Below are 11,220 nucleotides of genomic sequence, written 5' to 3' on the forward strand. Positions count from 1 at the left end.
TCTCAGGTAAACTCTGCACAAAAGTTGAAACCAAAACTTCTGAATGTCAGTGTTTTACTGTCAGTACTATTTTTTCTTTAGTAATGATGATCCTTTAATTGTACTGATAACAGTAATGAGATATTAAAAGGGTTGTGCCAAATTTTCAAGGTTTCCCCTCTCCACAATATAGAAGTTAACTAACTGATCGCTGAGGGTCTGACCACTTGGACCCCCACCTATCCCGTTCCCTCATCTTGCTGAAGCAACAGATTAAGCATATGCCCTGATGCTCCATTCATTCTCTATGGGACCGCCAGAAAGCTATCTCCAGCAGTTCCATAGAGAATGAATGGATCTGCAGGGTGCATTCTCAATGTGCCTTATCACCTGTTCCTGGGATCAGTGTGGGACCCCCAGGGGTGGATTGGCCATAGAGGATAATTTCCCGGTAGGCCGATGTCCAGGGGGCCACCCAAGCCCTCCTGATGACCCTAGGCCAGGTACATAATGATCTGATGCTTAACGGCCACACGTTCCCTCCTGAACTCAACTGTATTACCATCCTGAGGACGGTGATACAGTTGGATACTGTGGCGAGGGCGGCAGTGTTTTTGTGCTGCACTGTGGTATTTGATTCTGCTGGGGCGGTATTTTGTGCTGAACTATAATATTGCAGGTCCTGCCTACTTGTGTTGCCCTGTCTTCTGTCAATTTGGACCTGCCTACAACAATGGAGCCACATTTAGTTTTTTTTACCAGGGCCACTTCGAGTTCCCAATCCAGCCCTGGGGACATCCCTACCTTTCCTGTGGAGTGGGGATAACTTGATCAACTGGCACAAGTACAGACATGTTATTTATGAATTGAAATTAACGTTTTATACTTCAGTATATATAGGAGATATAACGGTATAACCTCTCGCTGCTGCTGAGTTTGGGGAAAGGGATTTTCCTGTCCTTTGTAAATTAACATTGAAAAGTCAGTGCAATCTATAGGGGCTGAGCAGATGGATATATAGCATTAGGGGAAAGATTATATATATTTTATATATATATATATATATATATATATATATATATATATATATATATATATATATATATTTTTATATATATATATATATATTTTTTTTTTATATATATATATATATTTTTTTTATATATATATATATATATATATATATATATATATATATATATATATATATATATATATATATATATATATATATATATTTTTTATATATATATATATATATATATATAATATATCCCCTGTATATATTTATATATATATTTTTTATATATATTTATATATTATATTTTAATTCCTGCTCATTTTGGGTTTAGGAGTCCAGTGGGTAGTACTACACAGTGATTGACGGCTATCTTCATGTAAGGAAGGCTATCAATCACGGAGTAGGACTGCCCACTATATTCAAATCCAGAGAGAGCATTCATTTAAGTTAGACTGAATCTTTTCCTACAGTATTGTAAATCCATCTGCTCAGCTCCCCCGTTCTGTATCATGTTGCCCACATGGTAAATGTTTAAAGGAAAAAATGACCGCAAAAATTTTTTCCAAATACTTTACTCACAGTCTTAAACTAGTTTAAAAATCTTATATTGTCAGCAGCTTCTATGCAGAGGTATGTATCTCCATGATTATAAACGACAGAGTCGGTGCTCATTCAGACGGCCGTATGCTGTCCGCAAAAAATTAGATGCAGACCTATTCACTTCTACGGGGCCCTTTTCTTCTGTTCTATGGATCAGCAAAACAAATAAAACATGTCCTATACTTGTCCCCACTGAAGTCTATGGGTCCGCAAAAGGCGGAATGCAATCCGTTTTTTTTGAAGACCTGCTTAACTGTCTGCAAAAAAACAAATCCGCATTTTTGCGGACAGCATACGCCCGTCTGAATGAACGATCATACCGCTTCTTACTTGGTAGGTTAACACGAGGAAGGGACGTATGGACAGCATAGATCTGCATAGTTGGTGTACAATTGAGTTTTTATGACTATTTTCAAAGATGCAAAATTTTTTAAGTTCTATACATTTTGGGGGAAAATGTCTGTGAAGGTGCTCAATAGCCTTGGAGCATTCTATAATGAAAAGTTCTGCTGCTTTCTAATATAATTGTGTTTCAGTTCCTCACCATTTTTAAGATTTCTGCTTCTTTTAAATGATTAAAAAAAGCGTGCTTATATTCAGGGGCCCCATAATTTTAACAAGAATGTTATATGACAGAGCTTGTTAGATAAGTTTTATTTTAATAAATATCTCAAAATTCAAGGTCTCCGCTTGCTGTCAGTGAACAGAACTGCCCTTGTCTACAGCCAATAATGTGCGTATCTCTAGTCCTTTGAAAAGCTGGAAATCTTTTTAGAATTTAGGTTGAATGCTGCTTTAACGTCAGCTTCACTTTTGAGTAAAATGTATCTGTAATTCTAAAATCTAGCATCGTTGTAATATATCTTCATCTGTTTTGCTGTTTTCATTTACTCTTCCATTTTGCAGCAAACTAAAAAATTACAATGTTACATGGAAACCATCAGCAAGCTGCAACTCATGGATCTATATATTTTTTTTTTTGCCTGTCTCTGTTTTGAATTTGAGCATGCTGTCCGTGCCGTGAATGGACTGTAGGACTGATTGGCTTGTTAACACAGAGATGGCAGCCACAGGCAGACTGCATATGGTTATGTAAGGGTTACTTAAGGGCCACAATTTAAAATTAAAAAACAAAAAACACCCTGGCTATTTTATAATTTAAAATAAAATAAACCAGTAACATTCACCCTGCTTTTTGACCGTTTCCAGATTTCAAAAAGTCAAAATATACTAAACATTAAATGATCAGCAAAATGATGGTATGCTAAAAGATGCTGGATTTTAGATAGTAGGTGAATGGCCAGAATATTTATCATAAGCACAGCTCTACTATAAAATGAAGATAGTAGTGTGATAAAAGGGCATCTGTCAGCAGGTTTGTACCTATGACAATGGCTGACCTGTTACATGTGCACTTGGCAGCTGAAGACATCTGTGTTGGTCCCATGTTCATATGTGCCCGTATAGCTGAGAAAAATGCACTTTTAATATATGTAAATGAGCCTCTAGGAGTAACAGGGGCGTTGCCGTTACACCTAGATGCTCTGCTCTCTCTGTAACTGCCGCACCCTCTGCATTTTAGTTGACAGATCCAGGCAGTGAAAATGTCATAACGCCTGACCCTGTCAATCAAAGTGGAGAGGGGGCGCAGCAGTTGCAGAGAGAGCTGAGCCTCTAGGTGTAATGGTAACGCCCCCGTTGCTCCTAGGGGCTACTTTGCATATATTAAGACACCATTTTTCTCAGCAATGCGGGCACATATGAACATGGGACCAACACAGATGCCTTCAGCTGCCAAGTGCACATGTAACAGGTCAGCCAGTGTCATAGGTGCAAATCTGCTGACAGAAACTGGTATATATATATATATATATATATATATATATATATATAATTATATATTATATATACATATACACTCGGTAATTGGATGAGCAGTCCTGTACTGCAAGTCGAGAGGGAAAAGGAAGTAGAGACCAACAGAGACCTGAAATCATGGGCGTGGAAATGGCTGGCATTGGTGAGATAAGACTTTCTTTTTTTAGTTACAGCATTCTGAACATGTTTAAGAATAAAAGTTTCGGTCCAACAATCTTTTTAAGGAAATTCGGGTGTGGAGGTGTTAGTTGCACCTGGTGCCTGAAGGAGCCCACAGCTTCCAGCAGTATTACATATGGCGCGCAGTATGTCAGGAGCTTGACTTTAAGCCTCTGCTTTAGCTGTAGTAGAACAGATAAATCTAACTAATGCTGACGGTAGGATACTCTCTGGTTTCATTCCCTATTATTCTATACAATACTTTCTTATGAAATTTTTAAAGGATCTCATAACAGGGGTTTTCCGGGAGTTTAATATTAATGACCAATGCATAGGACAGGTCATCAATTTCTGATCGGTTGGGGTCCGACTCTCAGCACCCCTGCTGATCAGTTGTTTGAAGAGGTTGCCGCACTGTGTTGAGCACTGCGACCAGTTCCTCAAGCCAGTGACGTCATCTTCATTGGTTGCATGTAGCTCTGTCCCATTCAAATGAATGGACCTGGGCTGCAATACCAAGCACAGCCACTATACAATGTATGGCGCTGTGCTTAGTTGCCTGTGAGGAGGGAGCAGCACTCACCGCTCCGGCTGGGGCCTGTTCAAAAAAGCTGATCAGTGGGGTGCTGGGAGTCGGACCCCGCTGATCTGATATTGATGACTTATGCTGAGGATAAAACATCAATAGTGATCAACTAGAAAACCTCTTTTAAAGAGCATCTGATTGGTCAGTGGGGCTTGACTGTCTAAACAGGTATCTGGCAAACCATAAGTTGTGTGATGGATGCACTGTACAGGAACACTCCAGCCAAAACTACTAGTGCTAGTGCAGGGCCTGACGGGATGGAGCGTGATTAATTTGCATCCCTTTCATCCCAGAATTCCAGAGGAGCATGTATGGCCTATAAGTCTCCTCACGCCCCAAGGAGCGATAGTACCACCCAAATCCTGACTTAGGGCTCTTTCACACGAGCGGATGCCGTGCGTGGAATTAATAATGCTTTATGCCTCTCTGTGATCTTTTTACTACAACATCCCAGTAAGATAAAGTTGTCACCATGAATTTGTAGTAAAAAGGTCACAGAGGGGCACGGAGCATTATCAATCATGTTACTGCTCCGTGTCTCTGCTGTCCGGAGCGGGGTTCGGCATTCTTTCACGCAGCGGATTCCACGCACGGCATCCGATCGTGTAAAAGAGCCCTTAGGCCTCTCACCCAGTTAAGCCTCTCTTAAGTACTCTCTGCTTTGCACTGATGAGGGGCAACCACCCCGAAACAGCTGTCTACAGATGAGGTGTTGGCTTATTTAATATCCAAGTCATGTCTCAAGGCCTGTTTATAGGGTTGAACATTGATTTATAGGATGGCTACCTCACATCAGAGACAGAGCTTGTTAAGAGCTCATTTTCATCCCTTTCTTCCCAGAATTCCAAAGGAACAGGTATGGCCTATAAGTACCTTCACGCCGATTAAGGCACTTTCACCCCAAGGAGAGAGAGAGAGAGTACCCCCCAAAAAACAGGGATTCGAAGAACACCAGAGAATCCCTGTGTCACCTCCTCAATAAGCATAACACAGTGTATCAGTTATGGCCTTTATTAAGGATGGTTTATTGCTTAGATCAGTGGGCTGTCTGTTGCAAAACTATAACATCTAGCATGGTCAGGGCATCCTGGGAGTTGTAGTTGCACAGCATTGTCTTAGATGCTGCTTTTTCTAATCATGTAAGTTTTGTGGTGCTTGCGTGTGACATACTGTAAAGCTGTTAAATCTATTTTAATATTCTTAGGACTAACTGATTTTTAATTTTCTTACTGTAGAAATCCTGTAATCTTTGTAAATGATTGAACATTTGTAATTAAAGAATTGCATTAAAAGCTTCCCACCTCCTGTATATTTCTTCCAATCAATGTTAACTCTTAATACGTGATGACATGGTTTTTGCTCTGTTCCATCACTTCATGCTCCACATGAGCCCACATGCTGAACCTCCATCTTTTAATATAATAATGCTTTTCGGTCCAGAAATGTGCTGATTCATTTCTTAATATAACTTGGTGGGAGCGATTTTTCTGCTACAGTTCCAAATCTAATACCTAGACCTAAAAAGTAAAATTCTGACTACCTGCATTTGCCACTGGAAGGAGCCTGAGAATTGACTGCATACTGTTTAATGTATAGACTGTATGCAGCAAGCTACTAGGCTCCCTCTAGTGGTGGCCACAAGTCATCAGAACTTTATTTTCCAAACTTTTTTTTTCTCGCTACAGGTTAGGCTGAGCTCGCATCTGTGTCACGAATTAGATTTTTTTTGTTCATTCATTGAAGCAGATAAACTGTATTCAAGCTGTGGAAGCTTTGACATCACAAAGGTGCCTGAGGAACATTAACTTATAATTGGAAACATCATGGTGTCTATCATGTTACCGGAAAAAATGCAGCACAATTTCTTTCAGTCAAATGACAGAATCTGCACTGGAGTTTTTTTTATTGAGTCTCCAATACAGATGTGAACAGAGCCTAAAGGCAGCCATACACATTCCATAGCTAAATCGTTCGGCTGCCAGTTATCTCTCCCAATTCCCTCACGACTCCCTCATACACGTGCACATTTAGCTTGGCCAAAAATGAATGCATATTTAATGGAGAGAGTGGAGAAAGCCACTGCCAGACACCTCTTATAGTCGCTCATCTTCCAGCAGAACCAAAGGATTGGATAAAATATTCATTAATTTCATGCTGATCAATCTGGCGTAACAAACTGATAAGACTTAAATAGAGTTTACAAGTTCAGGAGATGAGAGATAAGATCTCTACATGAGCCATCAGATGAGGAGGTTCAAAGAAAACAGTCTCATTTTGCAAACAGATTTATTTTTTTACCCTTGTATCTCAGAAACATCTGAACATTTTTCATGAAGACTAATTGAAAAAAAATATTTTTTTCCTTAAAATTTGTAAAATACAATTATAAAAAAATGTACTTATACATGTTAAATTGATTCAAAAATAAAAAAGGACTCAAACCGCAATCTTGCTCGGAGCCCAGAAGGTCTGTGGTGAGGTAGGCTCCAATTCACACGAAGTCCAAAGTTCTATAGATGAGACCGCGCAGCTCATACACCACCAATCAGAATTGAAGCAGAGAATCTTCTTCACATGTATTTAATCACTGGGCTTGTGGTCCAACTCCCACAGTCATTCACTCTATTTGTAGTGTCCCACTAGGTAAATGCAGCACGCCAGACCTGCAGGGTATAGCGATGTGAGGTCACGGTTATGGGCAAGCGAGGGTTGCTCACTGTATTGGAGAACCCTGGGCAGGCATGCGGCAGTGAAGGAGAGGTAGACACAATTCCTCTGGGGCACACTCGGTATGTAGGGACCAGGCCTGATGGTGGATGAGGTGCCCTGGATGTTCCTGGTATTTTGTGTGCCTGGGGCAAGGTCCCTTTTGGATTCGTGACGCCAGTGCCTGTAACGGTGGCACACCGATTGATAGTAGTAATAAGTGAGGTACACAGGTGGTATAGTGAACCAAACGTTGCTTTACTTAACAGTCCAACTTTGTACATGCAGATGGTAATACAGTCCTTTAGATCACAAGCAGGCTTAGTTCACAAGATGGCAGGTATGGATCATGCAAGATACTCAGAGGGTAAATCCACAACACACTCAGAATCAGGTTGTACCTTTCCTCAGAAATAGTGTACACTGTTCCTTTCTAGAACTCCTGTCTGGTTTCAATCCCAAGGCCCGGATGCCTAAATGCTGGCTTAAATCCTTGGTATATATATATATCTTCCTTTCGTATTAAATCCTTGCTTTGCTTCCAAAAGCATCTGCCTATCAGTGTTACTTATCTTTGCTTGTAATATCCTTGCTTGACTGGTGAAGGACTGTGGGTTTCTCCCAGGAGGTTCTGTCCTGCAACTGGGGTGTCTCAACTGAGCTAATCTTAGCCTCGGAGCTTCAGGCAGACGAAGTAACTCCTATAGTCCCCTGGAATGAACTCACTTCCCCTGTCTGCGCCTACCTATATATAACCAGGGCTCTCTGGCTCCCTCTAACGCCCGGGAGGCTAAACTGCACCCTGACAGGCCTGACACCAGTTAACACAGGGAAAATGCATACATATGACATTAAATGCAATTAAGACACATTAACCCCTTTTGTGCAGTGCCCACCTTTACCTAGTGGGACACTACATACCACCACGCTATAACGTTGCCCGTCCTCGGCGCAACCTGGAGGGGCCCTGCCCGGCTGGATACTGCAGCCTAAAAGACAAAATGGAGAACCGGCATACATGGCAATTATCACAGTAACAATACAAAGATTAACAAACATTGTGACTGAAGGAATGGTGAAAAGGGGCGTCGTTCTCTTCACTCAGGATAATGGAAGGGAACAGGGGCGCTGACCTGGTGCAGCGTATCAATAAACCAGGATAGTCCATAAAAATGCAAACAAACATAAGTCCTTGGAGGCTCAAAGGATCACATGAGTCCGTACCCAGGCTTGCAAAAGGATTAAACAGGGGTTTCCCGTGAGGGGCTACCTGGGCCCATGATGTAGTCCTCAAACCTCACAGGTGGGTATCCCCAGGTAGAACGAGTGGACCTCCTTAATGGCAGAGATTCTTCCTGCCTGGACTCAGGAGGGTCAGGGGAGCTCACCGCCTCTGGAGCCACTTCAGGAGCTCTCTGGGGTAAGATGTCCTGAGACGGAGGACTAACAGGAACAGGAGCAGGAACCAGTAAATTCAACCAAGGCGTGAGGGCCCAGTGGAGCGGCTCTTTATCATGGATCAAGTTCTCCACAACCTGCATAGGGTCCATAGGTGGAGCCGGCAACTCTTCCTCAGAAGGCTCAGGCTCCATTTCCTCTGCCGCTGGTTCTCCTTCTATACAAGGCTTGAGGCGGTTCCGTTAAACGACTTGGGGACCTTTTCCTTCTCTGGAGACCTGGTAAATGTGGGCTGCAGCATTGGGTATAGCAGTAATAACGTAGGGAATCCTTTCCCATTTGCTGTCCAACTTGCTGGTCCGGTGGTTGTTTTTTAACCACACCTTGTCTTCAAGAGCCAGGGGTCCCGCATGGGCAGTCTGGTCATAGTCTTTTTGCTGGCGTTCCCGGACATTTTCCATGCGTTCTTGCACGATCTCTTTGGCATTAAGAAGACGCCTTTGGTGCTCCACTACCCAATCAGTCCTGGGCAGTGGGTTGATCACATCCGGCACTTGTACCCCCAGGGAGTGATCCGCAGGTAATCTCCCTTGTCGCCCAAACATCAGATAGAATGGGGTGTAACCGGTGGAACAATGGAGGGTGTTGTTATAGGTGTACATGAGCTGTGGCAACAGAGTAGGCCAATCACCCCTCGTCTCAGGGGGTACTGCTCTCAGCATTTCAATGAGAGTCTTATTCATTTTTTCACAGAGTCCGTTACCTTGCGGATGATAGGCGGTGGTCCAGACTTTCTGGCAGTTGTGCAGCAGGCACATCTCATGGAACAGCTGCGACTCAAACGCGGACCCTTGGTCGGTGAGGATCCTTTCTGGGCAGCCGTAGGGCAGCAGGAAATGCTTCCAGAACGCCTCCGCTGTAGTCTTAGCTGTCAGGTCTTTCACAGGCACTGCTACGACAAACTTAGTGAAGTGATCAATTATAGCCATGGCATACGTATACCCAGAGCGACTCGGTTCCAACTTCACGTGATCAATAGCGACAAGTTCTAAAGGAGCTGTACTTACGATAGGATGGAGAGGCGCCCTCTGGTCATGGCGTTCAGTTCGCCCCACAGCACAGGCAGTGCATTCTCGGCACCATTTCTCGATATCTTCTCTCATCCCAATCCAATAGAATCTTCTACGTATGGTGGCCTCAGTCTTTTGCACACCGAAGTGTCCGGACTGGTTGTGGTACATATCCAGCACCAGGCTGGCATCCCAACGTGGCAGGAGAATTTGGTACACTCTATCACAGGACACTGGATCCAGACTCCTTCTGAGCAACAGGCCTCTTTGAAGGAATAGTTGGTGGTGATGTCTCCACAGTCTCACTAGTTCTGGGTCTGCACTCTTCCTGCGGATTCTCTCAGGGATTTTCCCACTGGTAAGGAAGTCGAGCAGTTCACCGAGGACTTTACTTTCGGACTGGAGCTTAATCCATCTGTCACGGATGGTGTACAGGAAACAAGACAATACCATATAAACAATGTCTCTCTGGATCCACAACTAAGGAACAAAAGGAAACCCCTGCAATAAACCTGCCGCTCTCCCTCACTGCTCAGCCTATGCGAACACCCCAAAGGTGGATGGTCGCATATCCACGTTCCTCGGGCTATCTATTACCTGAAGACCCTACAATAGTGAAGGGACACGACCACCGGCTCCCTTCACTGACACGGAGGGAGTCAGGGTCACCTGGATCCAGAAAAGACAAAATCATAAATACATAAACAGCACTTATCTTGCAGACGACTGAGGACTGGGAACTGGGAACAGCATGCACACACACTCCAGGAAGTTGTATCAGCCGCACACTACTGCATTATGGGGAGGAACTTAAAGGGTAGCAATCAGTCCAACTGCATGACAGCTGAGATAAACTAACGAGATGAGAAACTAAACCAAAACAAAGAAATTCAAGGAGGAGGATCTGAGAAGCTCCTGTGAGCGCTTCTCAGCTGTCTGGCTGTGACAGTACCCCTCCCTCTAGGAGTGGACTCCGGACACTCAGAGCCCACCTTCTCAGGATGGGACCTATGGAAAGCCCTGATGAGACGAGAGGCCTTAATGTCCGTCACTGGGACCCACATCCTCTCCTCAGGACCATAACCCTCCCAATGAACGAGGTACTGGAGGGAACCGCGGACAAGACGAGAATCCACAATCCTAGAGACCTGAAATTCAAGATTTCCATCAACCATAATCGGAGGAGGAGGCAAAGGCGAGGGTACAATAGGTTGAACATAAGGTTTCAATAAGGACTTATGAAAAACATTATGGATCTTCCAAGTCTGAGGAAGATCAAGACGGTAGGCAACAGGATTGATGACAGACAGGATCTTGTAAGGCCCAATAAACCTAGGACCCAACTTCCAGGAGGGAACCTTCAATTTGATATTCTTGGTAGACAACCACACCAGATCACCAACATTCAGGTCCGGACCAGGCACACATCTCTTATCCGCCACACGCTTATATCTCTCACTCATGCTCTTTAGATTATCCTGAATCTTTTGCCAAATAGATGACAAAGACGAGGAGAATCTGTCCTCATCAGGCAAACCAGAAGAGCCCTCTCCCGAGAAAGTCCCAAACTGCGGATTGAACCCATATGCACCAAAAAATGGTGACTTATCAGAGGACTCCTGACGACGGTTATTTAAAGCAAACTCAGCAAGGGACAAAAAAGAACACCAATCCTCCTGATTCTCCGCCACAAAACAGCGCAGATATGTCTCCAGATTCTGATTGACGCGCTCTGTCTGGCCATTCAACTGCAGATGGAAAGCAGAAGAGAATGACAACCGAACCCCCAAGCGAGAACAGAAAGCCTTCCAGAATCTGGAAAC

Source organism: Bufo bufo, chromosome 1 (assembly GCF_905171765.1).
Source record: "Bufo bufo chromosome 1, aBufBuf1.1, whole genome shotgun sequence".
NCBI classification, from domain to species: domain Eukaryota; kingdom Metazoa; phylum Chordata; class Amphibia; order Anura; family Bufonidae; genus Bufo; species Bufo bufo.